Here is a 25,178-nt window from a genome sequence, read left to right on the forward strand (position 1 = left end):
AAAACACAGAAGTTATAAGGATCACTGTAGAATACCTCTAGCAGCGTAAATTCAGTTTGATTTCTAGAATGTTTAGATGTTTTACATATGAATGAAGTGTTTGTAATAAAACAGGTGGGACAGCCGTGTCTCCATGGCCAGATGGAGACATGGCTGTACATCATCCAAGTTGGATATTACACTTTCTTTTGTTTAGACCTCATCTGTTATATAATTTGGCAGAAACATGGTGGAACAGAGTTCTTTTTTGGACAATTTACATTGTAGTTTTGATCTGTCATTTGAGACTGAGGTGTGAGTTTTTATTCTAGTTATTTAGAACGAGGAATTGATGGGAGAGAGTTGAGCCCAGAGCTGAAGCACTTGTTTTTCAGCACTGAGCCACTTTCTTCCTCTAGTAATAATGATGAGATGTGAGCTAAAATTAAGATTGCAATCATATATATTTTACATTTCAACATTACACCTATTGGGCAAGATCCTTGGCTCTGGAACAATACTGTCTCAGTATCAAAAATGATCCTATGAGAATTCTGCTTTTGGCAGAGTATGTCTACACATTTATTACAGGCAGATATGAGTTAATTCTGTCCGTGATGCAGTTGTGAAGTCATGGTGCGAAGAGCTGTGCCCAAGCTTACTGTGTTAGCACAGTGCTAAACGCACCTCAGTAAAATTTCTGGGCTAGACCTGACTTCCACCTGACTGACCTGTTCATGTAGTGGCTAGAGAATCTTGTGTCATCTGTACTTACCTTCTTATATTTGTTTGGGGTTTTTTTTTGGTTTGTTTTTTTTTTTAGATCCTTCTAGGAGGGTATAGAAATACTAGTTACTCATGAGATCCCTATATAGGGTAATGTTTGAGTACCCCTGAGACTAGTTGCATGGTTGCTGTGGCTACAGGCAACTAAGTATAAATGGCTTAGTTTACTTCTGCTGAAAGACAGCGTAATCCACCAATTGCACAAAGCTCGGCCACGTTGGAGAAGAGGACCCCTTCTTTCTTTTCTGTTATTCCAAAGTATTAGTGCTATCTTTCAAATCTATAATGTAGAAGTTACTTAAAGAATTCTTATGTTCACACGTACAGATCTTGTATAATTACATACTCAAGTTTATAGATGACGTGTGAAATTACTTTTAAAGAAATACTGGGTTTTGGTGGAAAAAGTTATTGTTGGCTTTTTTATTTTCCATGGTTTATGAAAAAAATTGGTTAAGGTATTTGTGTTAGTTACTAGTAAAGAGTATGATAAAATGTTTTGTTTTAAACTCTTTGTGTGATGTGCGTTTCAGGAATACTTACTGTAATTCTTCGGTGCAGATAGCAAAATGATTATATCTCCTGGCTGTTGTACATGTTAACTGCAGAGTATTACAAGTAAAGGATCTAGTTGTGTCCCCCCAACTCATTAATCTAAAATGCAAATATGTGTTCTACCTTTTTGCCAGTAACTTTTGCCTAATGAACAGCACAACAAATTAGCCATAGATACCAGAAAAAAAAATCTAGAGGGAAATGCTACATATGGAATGGCATAGAAATGATTACTGTTAGTCCACAGAGCCTTTTATTTTAATATTTAGTCCTTTCATGGTGACTTACTTCTAGCAAAATGGAACAATGCTTTCAATTTTTATAACGTTTATTTTCTCTGTATATGTACAAGCAATCACTGTTTGTACGTTGCACTGTCCTGTTAGTGTTTTTTTCTTTGTAACAGCAGAATACCATTAACCATTTTCAGATTTTGATTTGCTGTAATGCTGAGCTCCTATGCAGATCTGGTACATAACCCTAGATGTAACCCCTCCATATTATACAGTTAATTATTTCTGCCTAAATGAAGTATTTAATTTTCTTTGCGTCTGTTGCATAGAAAATTTTTTAAACCTTCAATTTTTCGAATTATTTGAAAGTTTAGTCCTGTTCTTTGGTACGCCCTCATGATGTGGTGGTGTGTTTTGGTGTCTGGGTATGTATTTTTATTCTCTGCTGTAGGTGACTAATGAAAATATGAAATGCATTTTTCAGGACAGACCCATTTATTTTCCTACTGGATCCTGTCTTACATTTACACAATTTACTGATAATCTCTGAGGACACTTCCAAACAGCACTTACTACTGGAATTTCATTCCCCAAGTGGTACAGTCCTCAAGGTTCCCTAAGTCCCATAGTTTCTGAAAGTAAGTTGTTACTTAATGGTTAGAGATATCAAAACAAAATTAGGTGCAAGTGTTTTCACCCTTCTTTTAATGTTATTAAATATCTACCAGAAAATTTCCCTGAAATTCAGGGAGATGGATTTAAATAATGGATTTCAACTGTTAAACAGGTCTTACAAAGAAGAGGCTACATCCTTGCTATAGTACTCAATTTTAAAAGAGGGTAGTGGTAGACAGCTGTGTCTAATAAGCTTAAGTGATGCACTGTCTGGAGGTTGAGGTAAAGGACACAGACAAGTGAACTTCTTCAGGTGAAGTAAGAATGCAACTAAGAACCTTCAGTCTCTAACTTAAATTTAAAATCACACTTTTTCTAAAATGAAAGATCCTCCATTTTTTTAAACTTCTTATGATGCAGAGGTAGTCTAAGAAGAACTAATGCATAGTGCATGAATATATGCTTAGTGGTACCTGTACTGGCATTAAAAGTTGCCACTCAGGCTGGCCTTTGCATGCGTTATTTCTGGTTTCATATATGATCAATCCTAATTTACTACAATGAAAAAGTATTTAATATACACAAAATTTTGGACTAAAGAATTATACTTTGCATTAGAGGTGTTTTAGAAGGTCTTGCCCAATCCAGATACAAGGTCTCAATTGAGAGTGTGTTAACTTTCTGCTGAGGGGCCATAACTAAATTATGAGAATTTAGTCACTTGAGGTAGACCTGTCATTTGTACCCAGAATAAGGGAAGCTTTCCTTACATTTCCTTACACAGGCATAATAATACTGTCTCAAAAAACTCCCCTGACCTCAAAATATTTTAGCTCAGTTTTAAAAGCTCAGACAGGTGGATCAGCCTATAAATAAGTTAATGTCAGGATGTTAATTTGATGCAGCTAGACATCGTATCTTTTAGAATTTACTGATCTTAAGCCATAGGAGTTGAGGTTATCTGACTTGGAGTATGCTGCAGCAGCAACTGAATTTCTGTGTCAAGGTTTCTAGAGTGATGGGACAATCCCAGCTGCTTGTGTGACTCTAATGCATGGTTATCTCAGTTTTCCAGGTAAATTGGTAATCAGCCATTCTCATGAAATAAGATGACGGTCTGAAATAATGAGCAAGAAAAGTCCTAGTTACTGTAATACTTTAATATACTTTTCATAAATGTATTTCTTACCCTTACCTTTTCAAAAATACTGTGGAGGCAATAGGACCAACCAGGCATAGTAACCCTTACTTTATCTGGAAGCACAAGACATGTAAATTTGCTGGTTTGTCTAGGGTGATGAAGGGGATGTGAAGAATTTGGAATCTTTTAAAACTACTCATAATTCCATAAACATAAGTTTGTTAATAGAAGTGTCCTTTCTTTTGGTAGTCTCACAACTCAAGCAGTAATTTTTCATTACAGGCTTAATATATAAGGTAAATATTTTCCTAATTTGGCTATTATTATGAAATATTTTTGAAATGCACAGGGAACTGTCATGTATATATTATTGAGAACACGCCGTAATATGAATTCATCTTAATTCTTCTGATGATTTATTTTGTCATGTATCTTTAAGAAATACCCTTGCAGTAGTTTACTCAGGTTTAAAAAAATGTTCTTAAAATTTATATTTCCATTAATAAAGAAAGAATCTAAATGTAAATGTTCGGTATAACCTATTAGAGCAATACAATGTCTTAATAGTCAATAATATTGAGTGTGCAATCCTTAGGTTTGTCTGACTTTGGTCTTGCATAAAACTTGAGAAAAGCATTAGCTATTGTGTTTCGATCTTGCCTCGTGATATCTAGCACAAGAAAAGGGACCAGTCTAGCCTGTTAGAGGCATTTTGGGAAGCCTGTGCCTTCTGTTTGGTTGTCATGGGCTTTGAAGTGAATTTTGTTTCACTCAGAATTACTCAAGGACAACTGTGCCTTTACAGATCCTGTGTCCATATTGCCTTTAAAGAGAGGCTCTAATGCTCCCTCAAACATAGCTTGTGGGGACAGTATGCCACCATGTGTCTCAAATGTCCTCTAGAGTGTGTTGAGATGCTGGCAGCTGGGACTACCTGTGGGCTTCATGTGCTGTGGAGCAGCTGACAGGCTCCGTGTGAGGCAGCCCAGCGGGTACAAGGCAGAGCATGCTGGGCTCGCTGGGGTCGTAGAGACAGGTCGGGCAGACTGGTGGGGAAGCTTACAGGCACAGAGCTGGCTTCGTTGCTTTGAAGTCTCTGATACTCCTGCAAGCGATGTAGGATGTTAACCCCATTTTGGCTTACATGGTATGCATTTACTGTGTGTTAGCAGAAAGCAAACATCTGCCTAGTAATCGAGATGTGGTCCACTACAGCTAAACCAGCATGTATTTATAATCTTCCATCATTTTTTATAGTATTATTTCTAACCACTGTTATCTACAGTTACACAGCACAGTCAAAAGAAGAGATGACTGATGGCAATAATAAGAATGAGAATGCGCAGTAATAAATGTCAGATGGGTAAATAGTACTTTTATATTAAAAGTACCAGTCTTTACGCTTTCAAATTTACATACTGTATTGTAGGATCCTACACCTTATTTAGGTACCTAAAATAACAATAAACTTTCAGCTGTTTAGAGTATTTGTATCCTCTGAAATTGTTGGAAAAGATTTAGTGCATTTGAACATCATTCTATTGTATTTAAGTAGAATACGTATTACTGATTTAGGTTTCCAATTTTGCACGTGACTTTTAATGATGTCGTTCAAAGGAACAGATACATTGTCATTTTACTTTTTTATTATTTCTTAGAGTTGGTTAAAAATTTTCAGCAAAACCTACAATATATAAATATGTGCAAAAAATTTGCCTACCTGAGTTTGGCAAAAATGCTGTTGATGACAAAAGGCTTTTTTTAGTCCTTTGAGTAATTTTCAGAGTAGACTTTTCTCCACTGTGTACTGACATGTTTGTTTATCTTTTGGTATTTAAGAAAGATTCTTCCATAAATCTGTATGACATCATCAATGAATAAATGAGAAGTGCTGTACACTTTGTGAGTTAATAACTTGCCTCATTTATTTGTAGGTTTTGAGGGTGTGTGTGTTAACGAAGCTAGTGGCACCATTTCTTCAGGTGGAAAATCTGAAAGCTGTTTCTGTCGCTTTCCCTGTTTCAGGCGCTGTTTTAAACACCTTAGATAAGTAGTCAAACTGAAGGTTGCAATTAATTGTCCAGAACATGGGAATGGAATGCTGGTCTGGCATAACCCAAATGAGCTGCACTGAATTTGGCATGGAGCATAAAAGAAGGTGAAGTCACTTTTAATGATACGTCCCAATTCGTAAACAGGTGTTTGCCCAAGGGGAACACACCAGAGTTACTTTGCAAGCATTATGGCAGAGTGATTCACTGGAATATGTGAACATTTCTAACCCTTCCCTCCCCCAAAATATATTATGTCAATCCTTTTAGCAATTCATGTTCAGTGAGGTATTGCTTGCAGCAGTGAAAGAGATTGGATTCCAGAAATTGTGGCACTCTTTTTATCTATTAACCCATCTAATGAATGGTGTTTTAAAATTTGATTGGCAGCTTCTTTTCCTATCTTAATTAAATTGCTCCTTCACCCCAGTATCTTTGAAGGACAGAGCCTTTGTTAAAGTTGTCAAGTTAGTCTTTTATTGTTTGTTTCCATGGGGAGCAGAGCTTGTTGACAAGTTAAGATAAAGATGCAGAATCAAGAATATACTTGTTAAATACTCATTAAAAAGCTCTTAATAGTACTAACTAGGACAAAGAGGAAAATGTGCCCAGTGACATGTTTTTCTCCACCTGAGATGCAAAGACCTTGTAACATTTCTACTAAATCAAATTCTTTAGCTAAGATAAAGATTTAAAAAAAAAAAAAGGTGGTAAAGTTTGTTCTGAAAGCGTGAAGGCAGCTAAATGCATAGAGAAAAGTATTTAGTCATAAAGTATTCTGTTTCTTTGGTAATACAGGGGCAACCCTTGCTTAATTTCCATTGAAGGAAAAATATCAAATCAACACTATAGAGAAATAGCAAAGGTGTTAAGGGGAGAAAATGATGAGGAGAACAGTTGATAAAGAGTCTGTTTATTAAAATACTTGGTTTTAAATTAAGTGGGGATTAGAAGCAAATTATTTTAAGGTTACCAATTGTGAGTTATTAGACTAATCTCCTGCAATTTGCATTTTAATATGCAGCAGTAGAAATTGCTTTCTTGAACCATTTTAGGGCTTTATTTGCATGGACATTTGACTTCAGAGATCAAAGTGCACAATGTACTATTTGAAGTTCACTGACATTTCTCACGTGGATGTATTCCTGTTCATCAGAACCAGGTGGCTGTAAAAAGTTTGTCAGTTTAATGAGACAGAATTTTCACTGGCTTGAAGAAGACATAGAAACCCAATGAAAAATGGTAAAGGTGATCTTATGCTGTTAGGAATGTATTTGCCATTCACATTAACTTCATGGGCCTGGATGACCATTGCTTGTAAAATTGTTCTTTATGATCACAAATTTTTCTAAGGAGTTGTACGGGTTCTGACCTGTTTGCAAATAAATTCTTGGCTGCATCTTTAAATGACCTGAAGAAGAGTTTTACTTTAGCATATAGCCTATAATGGTGTACATTTTGTGCTTTATACTTTGGATATGTTTTATATTTGCATTTTAAATCAACTCATTCCTTGTTTGCTATCGTGTTTCAATTAAGCTTGTATGCAAAATTTTTGATAAGTTGCTGATACCACTTACGGAAATGAAGTCATAAAACTGCCCTTAAGTCTTGGAGCTATAGTATATGATAATTAAGTGAGCTTAAGCAAAATCAAAGTATACTTTTTATTAACAGAAGACCTTATCTAAGACTTACAAAATATACAAACCAGAGTAAAAATTAGTCAGATTAATCATTCAAATTAAAGACCATTCAACTAGTCCATTCTAAAGCAATTACAAATTGTGTTAGAATGAGAAAAAGTTCAGGCTACAACGTTCCTAGCAGTGATATGAAAAAACTGGTGGGATTTTGCTGCTCTTGATTTTTCTGTTTGTTCTTGAGCTACAACAATATATTATGGAAAAAGATTAAAGAGTTCAGTTTATTTTTAAAATTGGGCATTTCTACATTAAAACAATTTCATGGGCTGCCAGGCAGTCAGAATAATGTTGGAAAGAAAGTGGTGAAGACATTATGAAAACATATGCTCTTCTTGCTACCCACATAGTACCTGGCACCACGGGTTAATGTGCTAGCCTTTCAATTATGGAGATCTTATTCAGGTAATATGTGGAATGTTATTTGTTTTGACAGGTATATTGGTGCCTACTGTCACATCACCAATTACTTGAACATCAATAAAAGTAGTTGTAATGGGATATAGGGAAAAGATGTTTACTTGGTCGACTCTTAAAAAATGACTAGGAATAGGACCAGACAGAGAAGTCTCATGTTTTGCCTGACAGTTGCTCAAATTACATGCTAATTGCTTTCTTGAGAGAATAGTTCTCAGCAAGGAAGATGTGCCCCTAAAAGCATCCTTTTCTACATTATATATAGAATATACATATTCTTCATATATAGAGAGAATAATCAAGTTCTCTTTCTCTCAAAAGATCCTATTCTACAAATATCCTATCCAGTATTCTCCCTAGCTGCGGAGAACAGAACCCAGGAATCTTTAGTGGTTGATTCCTGCAAATCTTAAATCCCATGACAAATCCTGAGTAAAACTAGTGTCCCAGCCAATTTAGAGGGCCATACATTATAAGCAAAATCTGACCCTTACTGAGAAGCAGACACCTACTGAGCAATGCTGTATTACCATATAACATAACTGCCTGAGTGCTTCCAGTTTACGTGAAGCTTTTGTAATATAATCGGAAGTTTGAATAATGTAAATTATAGTGGGTAGTTTAATTATAGCCACCCAAGACCTTATTTGATAGTATAATCATCTTGCAGAAAACCGACAAGCACATCAGACTTTATAGTCATAAATGCCACTGGTGCTTTCAAACCCATTTCACAATGTGTTTACATACGAAAATATCTGTATATGTACTGAGATAGTTTTCTTGTGATATGAAATCTAATAACACACTGCTAATAAAATCTACATTTTCTGGGTATGTAAACTGAACTCTTTAAAAATGAGTTGTAAACTATTTTATTGGGTTAACTTAAAGCAAATGGGCTGATATTTTGCTTACTGAATTTGCAGCATCAGATGTTCTTGAAGCAAAGAGGAACGGAAGGAATTAAAAATCATAAAATTAACAACTATTTCAGTTGTTGCAATGACATTTGTGACACAGATTAAAGGAAAAACTCTAAGAATAAGTAGGTGTGGGTTTTCTTTCTGGTAGGGGTATTTATGTGTCTTGAAGTGGTATCAATCAGATTGAGAACAGAAGATAGGGATAAAAGACCACAGCACAATAGGGAAGAAACCTGCTTGATCCCCTGCCTATTTCAGTTAATTAGTTAATAGCATATTTTTCCTCCAGCTTTCTTCTGATGAGTTTTGAAATATATGTATAGGGGTCAGTATGAGGAGGGCATTCTGCAAACAAGGATGTTATACTATTATTTTGCATTTAAATCTTCAAGAATCTGAAAAGTTCCAATTACCTGATACTGATGCATTCATATTAGACAGCTTTTTTCCATTATAAGTGTTACTTTATTGGTTTTTTTCCCCATCTGTGATGTGACATAGTAACTTCAGGAAGCAGAAATGTTGAATATATATTCTTCATTGATCTAAAGGGAAAAGTTGTATTCCGATCAAATGGTGTAATGGTTTCCAGTAGTCACTAAGAAGAATATTAACCGTTACTATAAACCTTTTAAAATCCTCAGTTTAGCTCATAGATAAGAATTTTAAAGGTTTGGACAAACAATTCCCTGTACAAGCAAGGTTAATAAATGACAAAGGAGGGCATTTCCAGAGAACTGGGTAAAGCTGATGTTCAGATGAATTAAAGGAAGACTGAGGTAAGCCTAAGGATGTTGGCCTGACATTAATCTTGGGTAAAATAATGGAAGGGCTGAAATGGAGTTGTGTTAGAAAGTTATGTAGGAGTAGAATATAATCAATAATAGTTGATGCAAATTTATGGAAAGAGATGAGATTTTTATTTCTATTCCTTTAATTATATGTTTAGTTTAAATTATTAAAAAATAATTTATGTTCAGTTTCCACAAAACTGTTTATTGATTATATGCTATTGAATTTTATTATGCAGTGATTAAGGAAAAAGCTATATGTTCAGGATTCCGTTTTGTAACTAACATTGTTGTTAATTCTGCATTGTTTGCCTCCCATTTCTACTGTTTGTTATGGATATTATTTTGCAAAATCACCACAAAAAGGACAGGGAAGATTGGGGGTACCTGAAGAAAAAGGTGAGAGAGGACTAAAACTATACTGCTTTTCAAAGAGCTGTAGATGGATTACAGATTCAGGTGATACCTTTTTGTAAAATCTGTTCATATGTCATCTGTGACATGTTGTCCTCAAAGCTGAAAGAAAAGAGTATCTTGATGTCCTGTCATACATAAGGTATGCTCCTAACTCATCTACCACTAGAAGTTATATCAAGTGACCAAAAAAAAAAATCGTTGCAATGTTTTCATAGATTGATAATAAAGAAATAAATTGAGAAATACCTAGTTGAAACATGCTGAAAATTGAAAGATATTTGAAAAGAAAACAAGTGATTATGGAGGGGTAAGACTGTTAAATGAAGCAGCAGGTGAACTGAGAGAGGCACTGGCTGATATCACATGGAGAAAAACAGATAAGGGGAATGCTTACTAGAAAAGACTAAATGAGAGAGGACAGTTTCCAATTAGCAGGGATAATTACTGACAGAAGTATCCACTTGCCATTTTAAAAGGGATTTTGTCCATCAGTACTCTGATAATAACTCCTGATAATGGTAGTGATCTTCAAATGCTAAAAATGCTAAATACTAACTTTGGGGGAAAGCAATTTTTCATTTAATATGGAGCTACTTTTTATCAAGTGAATTATCACGTTAGGGTAACTCTTTGCTAAAGTTCAGGGCATTTTCAGTTTTTCTGTTTCTGTGAATATTGTTATGAGTGATAGCTGTGGAATATGTTTTATCCACACACAGAAAACTGCTATTTAAGAATAGAATTTCGTATTAAGAATTATATATATTTAGTGCATTTATATATTTTATATATATAATTATATGATTAAGAATTAGGATTATATATTGGAGAAATGTATTTTACTAGCTTGTTTACATTTTGCATTTGATTTTTCCTCATGTCAAATCTCAGTTATACTGAAGTCAGTGACAAAGCTTTCTTTGACTTAAGGAAAACTTCTGGCTTTATTAACGTAGAGTCAATTTTATTTTTTTAATTGGTCAATATTTAGTTTTTTACAGATTTAGTACAGAACTGTGGACCAAATATCCATGGTTTTAGATTTGTGAAAAAGAAATGAGACTATGAAGTTTGACCTACTTGTACTGTATCTGAGAAATTAACTTAAAATAAGTTAATTTTAAATTGCTCAGGACATACTAGAAAATATGACTGCAGGATACACTTTTTTTTTTCCCAACTTGCGATCCATTTTACCCTAATGTTAACCATATCAGTAAGAATTTCTGAAGCAATAACTTCCTAATGAACATATAAGCCTTTTTGAGTGTAACTTGGCACGTAAGCATTGTGACAGTTACCAGGCGTATGTGAAGTGTATTCGAAATGTAGGTTTTAAGTCTTACTTGTTAATACTTTTGTTTGTTATAATATAGATGCATGTTATAGCTGAGCCTACAATGTACAGTATTCTGTTTCAAAACTTGCTTGCTATGTGAATTCAGTGTTGCCTGTGACAAAACTTCATGTTCAGAGAATAACCATTTTACAGTATTCTAAAATCACTTGCCTCCATCACAAAACACTGATTACCTGTAGCTTTTTTAATAGTATGAATGTGTCTTATCTGTGGTATCCTTCTGGTACAAAAAATGGAAAACAGCTTAAAATAACTTCAGTATGGTATGGTGTTTACCTTCTGTCCTTGTTCATATGTCAGTTGTAGTAGTGGAATTTTGTTTTCTGTGGATGGGCCCCCAATGGTCCAAACAACAACTCTCACATCAGTCCTTTCTCAAACATGATGTTTTAACCACCTGAGCCCCAAATAAACCCAAAGCACACAAGTATCCTTTGTATTGTTTTTAAACTGTACTTTTATGTTTTAAACAGAGTATGTGTTATATAGACTTGGGCTGGAATGGCTTGTTTCAACAGAGAATGAAATATTCTTAACAGTTTCTAGGTAAAGCTTTAGTTTACTTATAGCCAGAATTATTTAACTTCTGAGCTGTATAGATCATGAATCCAAAGCCAAATGTACTAAAATTTTGTTATTAAGGGAACTGAAATGCTTGTGGTTAATTTAGATTGGACCACTTTTTTGGCTGCTTTTGCAGATTTAAAACATGTTACTATTCACAGTAAGGGAAAGTGTTGGGAATTTTGTGACTTTAATATTGTGCTACTATGTGGAAGAAAAAGTTGTGGTGAATACCACTATGTAACATGCTTTGAACTATTCACTTACTCCTATTCTCCTTTTTCAATTTACTCTGGACGTTATGCTATTGCTGTCAGGTGAAGACCTGATGCTGAGAATTCATGCCTTGATGTGTGCACATCTCATGATACCTATTGTCCTTCAAGGGTATACCAAAGAGAAGTGGATAGAGGGAGGAAGGGTGGACTTCTGTAGTCATTTACAGGAGACGAATTGTCCCAATCAAACAGGAGTTGTGGAAAATGGAACCTAACTATATCATGGGTAGCTTTGTATTTGATCTGAAGTAATTATTTGAGGTGTGTCTCCAATGTCCAGAACAGGAGGGCTGGTAGGTGGTGTGATGTAGTCATTGCTCTACTCTCTTGCCTTAAGTGACTGTAGCAGGTTTAGAAGTAGTGCCAAGTGACCTGACAGTCTTGGGGATAGCTTTATTTTCTACTACAGAATAAAACAATGGTAGCTGCTTTCTGGACACCTGCTTTTGAAGAAGAGTGAGATTTTCAGAAACACATAACTTAAGGATGCAGGTTATTAATGTATTTTTGAAACTACTTCACCTACTGTGGCTCTTGTTTTCAGTTCAGTCATTCTACTGAGGTGAGGAATTACTAATTAGTAATTACTAATTACTAAGCAAGTGACATGTGGACTGTAATGTACAGTTGCTGTAAAATGGTAGTTAAAGCTTTGTCAACTGAGTGTGTATGTACAGGAGGAGTAAAACTGCTAGTTGAGGAAACCTCAGTGTATGTATAGTGATCCTCATCTGAGATGTGAGAAGGAACCTGTGCCTTTTAACTGAAAGAATTCCCTGTAGGAAGTAATGGAAATAGCTCCAAATGGTAGCAAAAGGCTGGAAATGCCCCTCATGTAGGATTAATGAAGTGTGTTTGTGTAGTAAATTACCAATATATAAATTACAAAATTGGTTACTATGCTTTGTTGATTTTTAAATATAAAAAATTCAAACAAGATCCTTCAATGCTTAGTGTAGTGTTAAGTTACTATTTTTCAAAATTTTCCTTTGAATTCAGTACTTAAAAAATCATTCTGATCACATGAAATTGGCTGTTCTCTATATTTTGCTTTTGTTTTGAAGTATTGTGAACACTGGGAAAAAATGTCATTCATAAGCATATGTGTTGCAAAAATTTTACTCTTAGCCTTGTCTCATTAGTACTTAAGGGATGATCACGAATCCATACCTTCAAATGCTGTATTAAGGATATCTGATATTGTAAAAAATAAAATTTGTAATGTTCTCCAATTTTTATAGCTGCTTTTAAGGAAGAAGAAAGATAAACTGTATAGAGGAGGGATAAATTTGAAGAGGGTCTTGATGTACAGTATGGTGAGGCACAAGGATACATTTGTATTGGAGTACTGAAGCATATAGCGACATCTTGCTTGTTATTCAGTTGCTTATTTCAATAAAGTTAAGGGAAAGGCATTTATTGCTAATGACTATTGACTCTAATGAGATGAAATTGTCCTTTGATACTATTTCTCATATGTTTTATTACAGTATTTATTGCTAAAGTTCATCTATGCATATCTCTTGAATAGATGGGGTTTGCCTTGTTATACTGTGGGTGAGCAAGATTCACAAAAGCGGTTTTCATTTAGAGAAGTTAAAATTCCTTTGTAGTCAGTGGAGAGAAAGAAGAGTCTTCTGGAGTCAAAGGCGCTGAAAGTTAGATACTTTCTACGGTTTAAAAAAAAAAAAAAGCAATTATCCCTCCACAGTTTTTAGAGGAAATCAAGGGGAACTAGCCACCTCACCTTAGAATTTTTCTGGATCTCACTCTATTTTGAACAGCTATGTTCTTGTATTTGCTCCAAAAGAAAGCAAGTCTGCATATCTTCCTGGCTTTTCATAGTTCCTTTGCTCTGTGAGGGTGGCAGATATTTCTTCCTCCAGTTCCTTTAATGGTAAGCTTTGCAATGGAAGTTACTTCCTTTGGGAAATGATTTTTCTTTTATATTTTCCCCTAGGAATTTTCCATTTAGAAAATAACATAATATTTGGTTCATATCCTCACTGCACAGCAGGTTTTCTTTAGTACTTCTTACCACAGGAATGACACTCAGTAATTCTCTCCAGTCCTATCATTTAACAATGTGCCAGCTGTCTGCTTTCTTACATGATCGATGGAGCTCAGCAAGTTAGTTCTACACCTGATACAAGGATTTATCTGTTTGTGTATCTTTTCATCATTAATTTTTGACAAGTGGCTCAGCATCACTCTGAGGGAATTGCTTGCATGGAACCTGTCAATGCAGTCTGAGTTTAGCTATGTGCACCTGCAATGTGAATCTCAAATGCCATCCTTCTCTATGGGCTCCTAAGCAGACTCCAACTCACTTTTGGTAACAGTGGAGGCAAGGACTAGAGATGTTTCTGAAGAAGGTATGAATTAGGAACTATTAATGAATATGAGTGAAAGCAGACAAATGTTTTTCCTCAGGTTCCTACCATTTTATTCATGTTAAATTCTGCCATCATTCATAATGAATGCTTTTTTTTTCCTCTAGCAGATGCTAAAAGAAGAGATGGCTGCTACTCTTTCAGAGGATGTAACTGTATAATTTAGGTCATGTTTCTGAGCTCCACCAACTTGAAACATCAAAGTGAATTTGTTCTGATATTTGGCCAATTTATTTAGTCATCCTTCTAGACAAAACGTTTATCTGGATTTTTGGTCTGCAATGTGGCTAGAATGTACGCTACACAGATGTGTTTTCCTAACTTTGATGCAATAGAATAAAGCAAACATAAATACACTTTTGAATACATCTTGTTATGACCAGTAATAGTTGAAACTAAGTTAAAACTATTAGATTTGACTGAACCAGGGCATGAACTTCAGCTGTATTACATCAGGGGAACAAGACAAGTGTTTAAATTGAGCTTTTTCTGAAAGGAAAATCTGTTCTTATCAGAAAGCTTATCTCAGCCAAAATCAGTAAGACCATTTGTTACTAATTTAGTGGGGTGTGTTTACGTGTGGTTATATATTAGCATTGAAAAACGAGCTCTTTCCTGCTCTACATAATTGAGGGTACTATTTGTTAATCCAAATATTATTCAGTAGAACTATCTATAATCTTCTGCTCAGACAATGAGGAGAGTTTTCTAGATTTAAAACAGAGAAAGTTACAAGGTTAATTATCACATTTCAGACACTGAAGCGTACCCAACACTTGCTATCTCTTTCCTCTGCTCCCCTACTTTTAGCAGCCCCAATGGGAATCTTAGTCTAGGTCAGCAAGACTTAAAAAAGACCTTACACATCTTGTCCCATCTCCTCCAGAGACTCACCTGCCTGTTAGTATAAAGGAGAAGTTGAGGAGTGAGATGTTTGCATGGAAGGCTGCAATATAAATGCATTAATTCTTGTGCGTTTGCTGGTAGGCTGTTTAACAGTTTTTTTCCTTCATGGAAAAAATGGCTTACTTCTAGGAAGTAAAGTTGAATTGAACTTTGAATCTTTTTGAGTGAGTCTCCAAAGCCTTTTTGAAGGCAAGAGGTTGTTCCCCCTTTTACTCTAGGTTGGCCTGAACTGTCTTGCTTTTATGTCAGCATACCAGGGTACACAGGTGATGAGGCTAGGTCAAAAATATCTTTATCTGAAAAATTGGCAAGTTTGCCACACAGCTGTTCTTTCAGTAGAGAATTGGCGCTAAACATACTGGAAGGAGTTTTTTTAATCTGTTTGTTAGCCCTTTAAATTTTTTTTAAGGAAAAGAAAAACAACATGGGATATGAGTGGAGTTAGTGGTTACTCTACTGAAAGTAGGGAAAAAGTCATATTTCCAAAGACATGGGTGAAGGACTTTTGCTTATACTGCCGATTTTGAACTCTCTTTAATAACATTTCTCAAAGGCTAAGAGATAAGTGCATCAATAAATAATGTATTTTGAAATGAATGTTAGAAAACCCTATGACTTCAGATATATTTAGAAGTGCAGTAGGAGAAGAACATAGAATGTTATGACTGATGATAAAGCCCCAATTCTGAAAATATGTGCGTGCATATATAATGTTGGCATTTACTTGATTGGACACCAATCCATAGCCTGTGGTGCGACATATTTACTTTGTCAGAATAATCCTGTGATAAAATAATTTTTACACACTAAAATAATTACTAGTGGCTATGGCAGGTGTGCGTGTAAAGAAAACTGCACCTGATTCTGTTCCTGTGGGCTTTGTGCTTGTGTATTAGGGTATTTCAGGTGGGAATTTTCTTAATTTGTCAGTTTGAGAGAAGAAAGTTAGAAGGTGCAGTTCTGGGTGTGCAGAAGAATAAGCATCACTGGCCATTATCTCCAGCACAATGAATTTGGTGACCTAAAAATATATGGGGTTTTGATCACCACCTGAAGAGTTGCCACTGAAGACACTGTAATGTTACTTCAGGTCGTTCCTTTTTTGTTTTCATTCTTTTTCTATAGATGGAAGGTCCTAGGCAGGGATATGATAAGCTCTTTGCTGCTTCGTTATTAGGTTAAGTCCACCTGCTATGTGACTTGGCAGTAGGATGATTTTGGTCTATCAGTACTTGTCTTGCTCCTATAAAATGAAATCTACATCGCACCTGTATGGCAATAACTGTTGGCATGGAAATTGAATACTGTATGAAGTAGGGTACAGCTCAAGTTTGTAAAGGTTATTTGCTGGGTATTGTTGTGGAGCAAGCATTATTGTGGTCTGTGCTGTACTTCATCTGTGGAGGAACACAAGAGTCTACTTTGTCTGAAACTTACTGTTGTGGCACCTTGCATGAACAATGGATTTTTACTTTCACTAAATGACTCTTTTGAAACTATCTTTTGCTAGTAAATACAGGAAAACCTAGTGAACTCCAATTTCCTTGCTGAATTCTCTTCAGGTTTTATACAAACTGTGATTTTGACTGAATTTTATAAAATCTGCATTTCGTCATGATTTTTCTTTTTTTTTTTTTAATGGTTATGGTCTCTTTCAGAACAAAAAATTATGGAAATTAAAAAATTATGGAAATCTTGTAATTGAAAGACAAGGTATTCAAGCAAGGAATTCATATGTTTTGCGACCTTTGCAGTTTGACTTGAGAAGCCTGGTTTTTTTCCAAATGTACTGGCACATGTTCTCAAGATTTTACTAATAATAGAGAAATTCTATAGTGTGTCTCAAAATAGAAAAGTAATTTAAATGAGACATGTCCTGAAATCAGTGTTGTAGTTAAGTTTGAGCTTCTAATTGGCCTGCTATCCATTTTCTTTCATGGCTATGTTTAGAATTTGTTTCCAGAGTGTATTCTTTGAATTTGATCATTCTGAGTCTTACTGTAACTCCCAGACACTGTGTTAGCAACCACAATGTTTTCTAATAACTTAAAATTATATGGTAGCTCAACCTGAATGGGGAGTTCTGGGAATTTCCTCATGTGGTTCAGTATAAAGCAGAAGTGCCAAAATCGCAAGTGGGATTGGGTGGGCAAGTTTAATGGCTTGGAATTTAGCTTAATACTTCACTGTCTTGACTGGCTTGCTGATTTTTTTTTTCTATTGATACTTTTATTGATAAAGGTGTTAGAATAGAATTTGCTGGAATGGCTTTTTGTTCATTGATACAGATGGAAAAAAAATCTATATTATATGTTAGTTGGATTTGGTTTTCTTAAACTTTTTAAGATGTGTTTGTTAACATGTTTATTGTTTTCCATTATAATAAAGTACAAATATGAGATGAGCCTGATTTAGGAGATATGTTCTACTGTGTACTTTCTGGGAAGCAATGATTTGTGGATTTATTCTAAATTTCTAAAACTACTCTCATCACCTGATACCTAACATGCTCCAATTGCTTTTTTCTCCACTAGGTGCATGTGACTGATAACACTGAGAGTAGTGGTCTTTAATAGGATGAAATCCTGCCTTTACTGAATCAATACAATGTTCCTACTGGAGTTAGCAAATCCTTGATTTTACCCATTGACCTTCACTGTACATAAATGTTTGCAGAAGCAGGATCTAATGGTTCTCTCTTGATTTCCTGGCCATCCACAGATCCCATTGGACCAAAATACAATTAGAAATATGCAGGACGAGGCCCCTGTTAGTTTTTTTAAACTGTATGTTTAGGTTCACAGCTTATTTTTAATATACAAAGCATGCAACTCACTGTTTAAAATTTGTTTCTTTGTAAAATTTTTTTGGTCATCACGACATACTACCACATATTTGGTGATATAAACCAAGCTCTCCACCTCTTTCTCCATTTAGTTAATGTTTGGCTGTACTTTTTTATACATTGCTTCCAATACAACCACACCTTCATAGTGAAGCTGTCTTCACTATTCATTGACTAACAGAGATTCTGTCACAAAGAGTTGTGGTCAATGGCTCAATGTCCAGGTGCAGACTAGTGATGAGTGGTGTTCCTCAGAGATTGTTACTGGGACCTGCACCATTTAATATCTTTGGCTACATGGACAGTGGGATTGAGTGCACCCTTAGCAAGTTTGGTGACAAAACCAAGTTGTGTGGTGCATTCTATATGCTGGAGTGAAGGGATGCCATCCAGAGAGACCTTGATAGACTTGAGAGGTGGGCCTGTGCAAACCTCATGAAGTTCAAGAAGGCCAAGTGCAAGGTCCTGCACATGGGTCAGGGCAATCCCAAGCAGAAATACAGGCTGGGCTGGGAATGGATTGAGAGCAGCCCTGAGGAGAAGGACTTGGGGGTGCTGGTTGATGAGAAGCTCAACATGAGCCAGCAACGTGTGCTTGCATCCTGGAAACCCAAGTGTATCCTGGGCTGCATCAAAAGAAGTGTGGCCAGCAGGTTGAGGGAGGTGATTCTGCTCCTCTACTCTGCTCTGGTGAGACCCCACCTGGAGAACTGCGTCCAGCTATGGAGCCCTCAGCACAGGAAGGACATGGACCTGTTGGAGTGAGTCCAGAAGGGGAGCGTGAAAATGATCAGAGGGCTGGAGCACCTCTTCTATGGAGGAAGGCTGAGAGAGTTTGAGTTGTTCAGCCTGAAGAAGAGAGACCTCATAGGCGCCTTCCAGTACCTGAAGGAGGCCTACAGGATTGCTGGAGAGGGACATCTTACAAGGGCATGTAGTGATAGGACAAGGGGTAATGGCTTTAAACTGAAAGAGAGTAGATTTAGATTAGATGGAAGGAAGAAATTCTTTAAGGGTGGTGAGGCACTGGGACAGATTGCCCAGAGAAGTTGTGGATGCCGCATCCCTGGAAGCGTTCAAGGCCAGGTTGGATGGAACTTTGAGCGACCTGGTCTAGTGGAAGGCGTCCCTGCCCATGGCAGGCGGGGTGGAACTAGATGAGCTTTAAGGTCCCTTCCAACCCAAACCATTCTATGATTCTATGATATCTGTGCATTATTTAGCACATCCCTATGCTTTAAATGGAACTTAGATAAGTTAGTAATTTTATAACTCCTCTTTTAAATTTGGATTTTATAATGTAGGACTTGCTTCTAAATATATTGGAAAATATCATATGTATTTTGAACTATGTCTGTATCCTTCCTTCAAGAAATTTTTTTTTTGTCCCATCTTGGTATTTAATAGCTGTACCAAATAGAAAGCAGTAACTCACATGCAAAAATGGCTGCAGTATTTACTTGTGGCTAGGCTATCAAGAGTATGTCGAGTGTCAAGTATTTAAATTATTTTCTTCTATGTATTCTTCCTGTTGACCATATTAATTTATCTGGCTTCTCAAAAACTCTAAACCCCTTTTAAAAAAACCCAAACAAGCAAATAGAGAAAAGTATATTAATCAAGTTAAAATAATCATAACTGTAATCCTTACCGCAGATGGAACACCAGAGACAACAGGAATACTTCTTTTCTGTTACCATGGATTTAAACAAGGAAGTTCAGATAATGATAGGCAGCAGTATAACAAACTAAGATGTGTTTGAATAAAACCAGTAAACTGGGAACAGTGATGCAAACAAGTGTGTTTTGCCGCTACTTTAGTAGTGCTGAGACAGAAAAATTTTCAAAATTGATTTATGCTTATGACGAGCTGCATGTTTAGACTCACAGGAATATGAATCTGTTTCCTTTAATTAGATGGTACCCATTTGAAATAGAGCTAACCAGGTGGTCTTCATGCTTGGATTTTACTGGCATAGCTTGTTTAAATACTTAGTCCAGACAAAATAGAAATTTCCTACAGAGCATGGTGACATTGATATATCAGGGTTTGAATTTGGGTTAAAATGTATTAACAGTCAAGTACTTTTGGATAATGCACTCAGGTGCCAGGGGTTCTGAACCCACTAAATATTTTATAGTAATTTTCAAAAAATTTCTAGTTAGGGTATAGTAGTATACATAAAAGCTGGGGTAAGAGAGACTTGTGAAGGCAAAGTAATAGTCTGTTTTCTTATTGGGCATTCTAAAGAAGAAAAATGAATAGGGTAGAGGTCTTTTCTTCCTGTTGAACTGACCATATTCATACTACTATGTCTCTCTATAGCTGAAATGATAGCTACTTTATCCCAAAAGATTTTCTTATTAACATTATTGTCACTAGTTCTTACAGTAAAATAAATGATGCAGTGTGACTCTTTGTGATAATCCAGTATCACTTTGGTTTGTGACAGTAAGACACAGCTTTGATATATGTGAAGTCTCAACAGAGGATTCTGAATTTAAACAGTACATGCATTTGGCTCTTGCAGAGTGAGCTGACTGCCATCTTAACCTGTAACCTGTGTCATGCTTTGTAGACGATACCACTTCATGGTACATTCCCATATAGAAAGGTGCAGTAGAGCTGTTAATGACAATTCTGTCATGGAAATAACATAGAAGAAAACAAAACCACACACCTTCCCTTACGACCTTGAGTATTTCTTTAATCTGGCTGTTCTAGTTTCCAGAGGCACAGATTGCTATAGTAACTACTTGTGATGATCAATAATTTCACATTCATCAAGTGAGGCAACAGAATTTCAAGAGGTAGCTGGATGCATCCAGATAAAGCATGGGTCGTCATGCTGCAATGTCTTTTGTCTCTGCTGTCTTCTCAGATCAAGGTCATGTTGAGCTTCACTTGAAAGTTGAGTATTTGGTCTCTAGTGAATTGATGTTTTGTTGTCATCACGGTGTGCCTATGCCACAGTTTTAAAAACCACGGTCATGGTTAGCACTAGGCATCTTAAAAGGGTCAGATAATTGTGGCCTGAGGTGTACTTAATCCCAACGTGCGCTCTAACGTACCCATTGCAGCTCTGTGGGAACGCACAGTGTTTAGAAGTGCTTGCTTGCAGGAGTGACATGGTTATTCTTTCTGGTGAGGGAGTATTTGATAAAGATCACTCTCTGACATGGATATCTTTGCCCGCATTCCATAAAGCTTTAGTCACCTGTCAAAAGCTGTGTGCACAATGGTTGTTGAGTGAGATGGTCTGCACAGGGAATCAAGCTGCTAATCACTCTTTTGTTACTTTGTAAACTACTTCGAGAATTGCCCATTTAAAAAAAAAAAGTTTACTCCCAGAATAAGGGATAGTCAGGATTTTATTAATTAAATGGATATTATCACTTACGTTGTCTTATCTGTTTTAAAGGTTTGCTTTGCTGGTGTCTTAACTTTTATATGTGGCTGCATGCCATGTGTGCAAGGTAAACAAAGGGGCTTGTAAGGAAAAAATATTTGACTTTAAATGCTAAATATTTGACTTTAAATGCTTACGTGTTCAATGTGAACCAGGATATGGGATAGAGACTTCTTAAAGCCACAAAAAAAATTTTCTGTTAGATCTTGTTATATTTTCTTTTCTAAAATGAGTGAATGTGGGAAAGGGTGAAATAGAGTTGTAGTAAATGAGCTTGCAATCTCTGTTTTTGCTTGTATAAATGTGTACTCTTTTGAAACCAGGTATAAAGGCTTTGATTATGGATTAATTAATGTGGAGTACATAATGGTCTTGATAATTCATCATCCCTCTGTCCTTTTCAGAACAATGACATTTCTGATGTTATTTTTCATATTATGACAAATTTTGCGTAGAAGACTTGCTCCTAAGTGCTATGCATGAAATGTAAAGAGATTCTGTATTCCTGAAATGCCAAACTTCTGCTTTCTTCAAACTTGATTTCTGACAATAATGAAGATACTTCAAATTTACTAGAAGCTGTAGCCAAAGTGATAGAACTAGGTGAGAATAAGACTAGTTGGCTAAAGTTTCACCAGTAGTGGACAGTTATGTTTTTCTTGGCTGTTTTTAAAAAAGAAAAACAAATTGTCAGTCACTTTTCCTGTTCTCCATTTTAGAATATGGCATAAAACCAATGGTGTTAGGGACTCCAAGAAAATATACTACCAGATTGAAAGCTCTTTGGAACTTCATACTCATTTGTTGCCCTTTACTTTTTCAAAGTTTTCTTCAACTTCCTAGCCAGCTAATAAGATATTTTGTGGTTTTGGAATTGGATTTGTATTTTTTTTGTATTATTGGAATAAGCCTGGGAGAGTGGTGTTCATTATTGCCCCAAGGAACTTGTCTGAATATACGAGTGGGTATGTTGCAAGCCTTTTTCAAGAGGGATTAGTAATTTTGAAGTTATTGCTGGATGTTAAACAATGTCCTACAAAAATCTTTGAGTAAGCGCTAAAAATGTAGAAATCTGATTGTTTTTAAACCTTGAATAACCACTAGTTTACAGTTTTCAAATGCTTGACATCTTATAAGGTCTACTTAGCAATGAAATAAGCACGGAGAGAAATCTTTCTGCTTGAACACTTAAGGCTGAAAACATGAGAAATGCTCTGTGCTTGGAAATTATTGCAATCAAATCCTGGTAATAGTGTTGAGTGGTGAAGTTATCAAGATTATAAAAATACTTCCGAATTTAAGCACTACCTTTGCAACTGAATATGAAATTTAGTAAAAATCTTAAATATTATCTTAATTTAGAGAATAGATCTTTCTTTTTACAACATACTTTCATTATAACTTAACTGGCCTGTACTTTGCTGTAGGTAGTTGTATTGGAACAGAGCAAGAATTTGGTCAAAAAATTTAAACAAAAAAGGATGTAAATGAAAATAAGTTTTTTATCAGTTGTAAGAATGTATGTTCAATACTGTACTTTCAATCAATTCCAGTACCTCTTAAATCTTTCCTGCATCAGCCACTTTCCTTTCTTCCATGCTTTTGGAAAGAAACTTTGAAAAACTTATTTTTAGGCTTTTTTGTTTGAAAGCTTTGTGATGTTAAAGAACAAGAATAGGCCTATGGACTTTTTACTTGATAGTTTCCAGTTGGTCTGAAATCTTTGCATCTAAACTGCACTTGGGACTGCCAGTTGTAACATATTTTTCTACCTACCCTGTGAAAAAGTGAGACAGGGAGAGATTTACTTTTTTATATATATCTGTTTAGAAAGATGATAAAATAGATCTTGACTAAACAGATTGAACAATGACTAGGAATTGAAGATAAAGTTGGGAAATTATGGAGAAACCATGACTGAGTCTGAAGAGACTAGGATCTCAGTTTGCAAGGGTATGGATTCTTTCTTTTGCTCAAATATTGTAAAATACAATTAGTGATAATGTACAGGTGAAAATAAAATAATTAAAAATATGAACGTCATGTTTTTAGAAGTTATTCATCCTTAAATTCTGCAAGTGTTTGAATGAAGAACCCCAAAATGCTTCTAAAATTTATATCTGCTGTCCTGGGAGATGTTTAGAGTACTTTTCCTCTGTGAGGAAAGATTTCTTTTTTCCCCCTCGTATTAAGTATTTACTGTGGAACCATGTATTGTCAAAGTATCTTTAGTCCCTTCCAGCTGCTTTCTATATCGCTTTGGCTTTCGGTTCTCAGCATATCTCAGAGTGCTGTTTTGACAGCTTTTCTTCTGTTTGTGGTATAGGCTTTTTTTAAACTATCATATGGAGCTTTGGTCTGAGCAAACTGGATGTGGCACGATTACATCAGGTGACACGTCTATGATACTGTTACTCTCCTCTAACCAAAGTATGTCGTGTTGGTTTTCACTATTTGGGATTAATTTCTCATTCTCCTTTGCATGGTTAACTGGGCTTTTTTGTTTTGTTTTGTTACTTGGCGCTGATTTATGTAGTGTTTGGACTTGTGAGTGTCCTGTGGGTTCTCCATTTTATTTGGAAACATTACATTTTAAAATCTAAAACAAAAGCCATCAACACATTTTGTTTGAAATGTTTCATATTTATAGTTCCCTAAAATTCTGTTTTCTTTATCTTCCCAGCCACATGGGAGCTTGGAGGGAACACACACACATCTCTAATGCCAGTGTTGCAGATTAAAAATAGTTTTCCTCCACCAAATGCTAACAGCTGGTTGGCTTTGTTTCCCGGCTGAAGATGCATCATATAGTATTTTCATTTTCCTGATGTTGCCAGATGTTAATGGATCAAGCTCTGCAAGTTTTACGTTGTAAATTCTGTTGTAATACTAATTACACTTTAACTGCACTTCTGTGAGGCTTTTCAAAACTCAAGTCAAGCACCTATTACCCCATTTTGCAGATAAATAAACAGAAAGAGAAGGTGGTTGAGGGAGGTGTGTTGTGTTGATTTAAATGACAGTGAAGATAATCAGCGCTGCTGTAAGCCAAGTATTATTCAGGCAACATGAAAACGTAGTGGCGTTCATGAGAACAGGCCTTGTAAGTTGTTTCCGCCAGGATAAACCCCTAACCTTTGTTCCTTTCCTGCAGTTGAAATATTTCAGTGCAAATACTGTGGAAAATCTCTTGCTGTCGTATTGAAATGATAGCAATTGCGTATTGAAATGACTGTCATTTCACTTTTCACTAGTGATAGAAAATGTCTAAACATTGTATTTCAAGAAAGAAGGCATTTATAGCAATATTTTCCAAATACCAATTTTTGTAATGCTGTGAGTGGACAATATTATATACAATGACATGTTATTTCTGAACTGAGTGGAATATCATATAATAGCTCTTCTGTTTTTCGCCATCTTGAAGTACTCAGCAAAACTATCTTACCATCTTACAAGAAGTGAATCTGCCATTTTATTTTATTTTGAAAATTCTTTCAGGATGTCTGGCAGTTAAAGTAGCATTGCCTTCATATACATGATCCATAATGTTTACATTTTGGCATAAAAGCTTAAGTGACTAGTGCAAAACATGGAGAGACCCGAGAGTTAATAAAATAACAGATCGCAGTTATGTTCATGTGGAAATAATTATATACCACATTTTTAATTGCATAAGATCAATGTATTGTTTTTGATTAGTACAGTAGGCTTGCTGGTCATAAAGGGATTAGTGTCTTGTGTGGTATAAACCTGAAAGTTAGTTTGTTATGTATTATGTGATAAAATGGGAATCAATTTCAGGAAT

General features: G+C 35.6%; 1 protein-coding gene across 1 annotated transcript in view; it reads left to right on the forward strand.

Annotated features, from left to right (window-relative positions):
- Positions 1-25,178, forward strand: part of BBS9 (Bardet-Biedl syndrome 9) — a 241,649-nt gene that overhangs the window by 117,673 nt on the left and 98,798 nt on the right. The window lies entirely within an intron of this gene.

This window comes from Egretta garzetta, unplaced genomic scaffold, assembly GCF_000687185.1.
Source record: "Egretta garzetta isolate BGI_Z169 unplaced genomic scaffold, ASM68718v1 scaffold713, whole genome shotgun sequence".
In the NCBI taxonomy this organism is placed as follows: domain Eukaryota; kingdom Metazoa; phylum Chordata; class Aves; order Pelecaniformes; family Ardeidae; genus Egretta; species Egretta garzetta.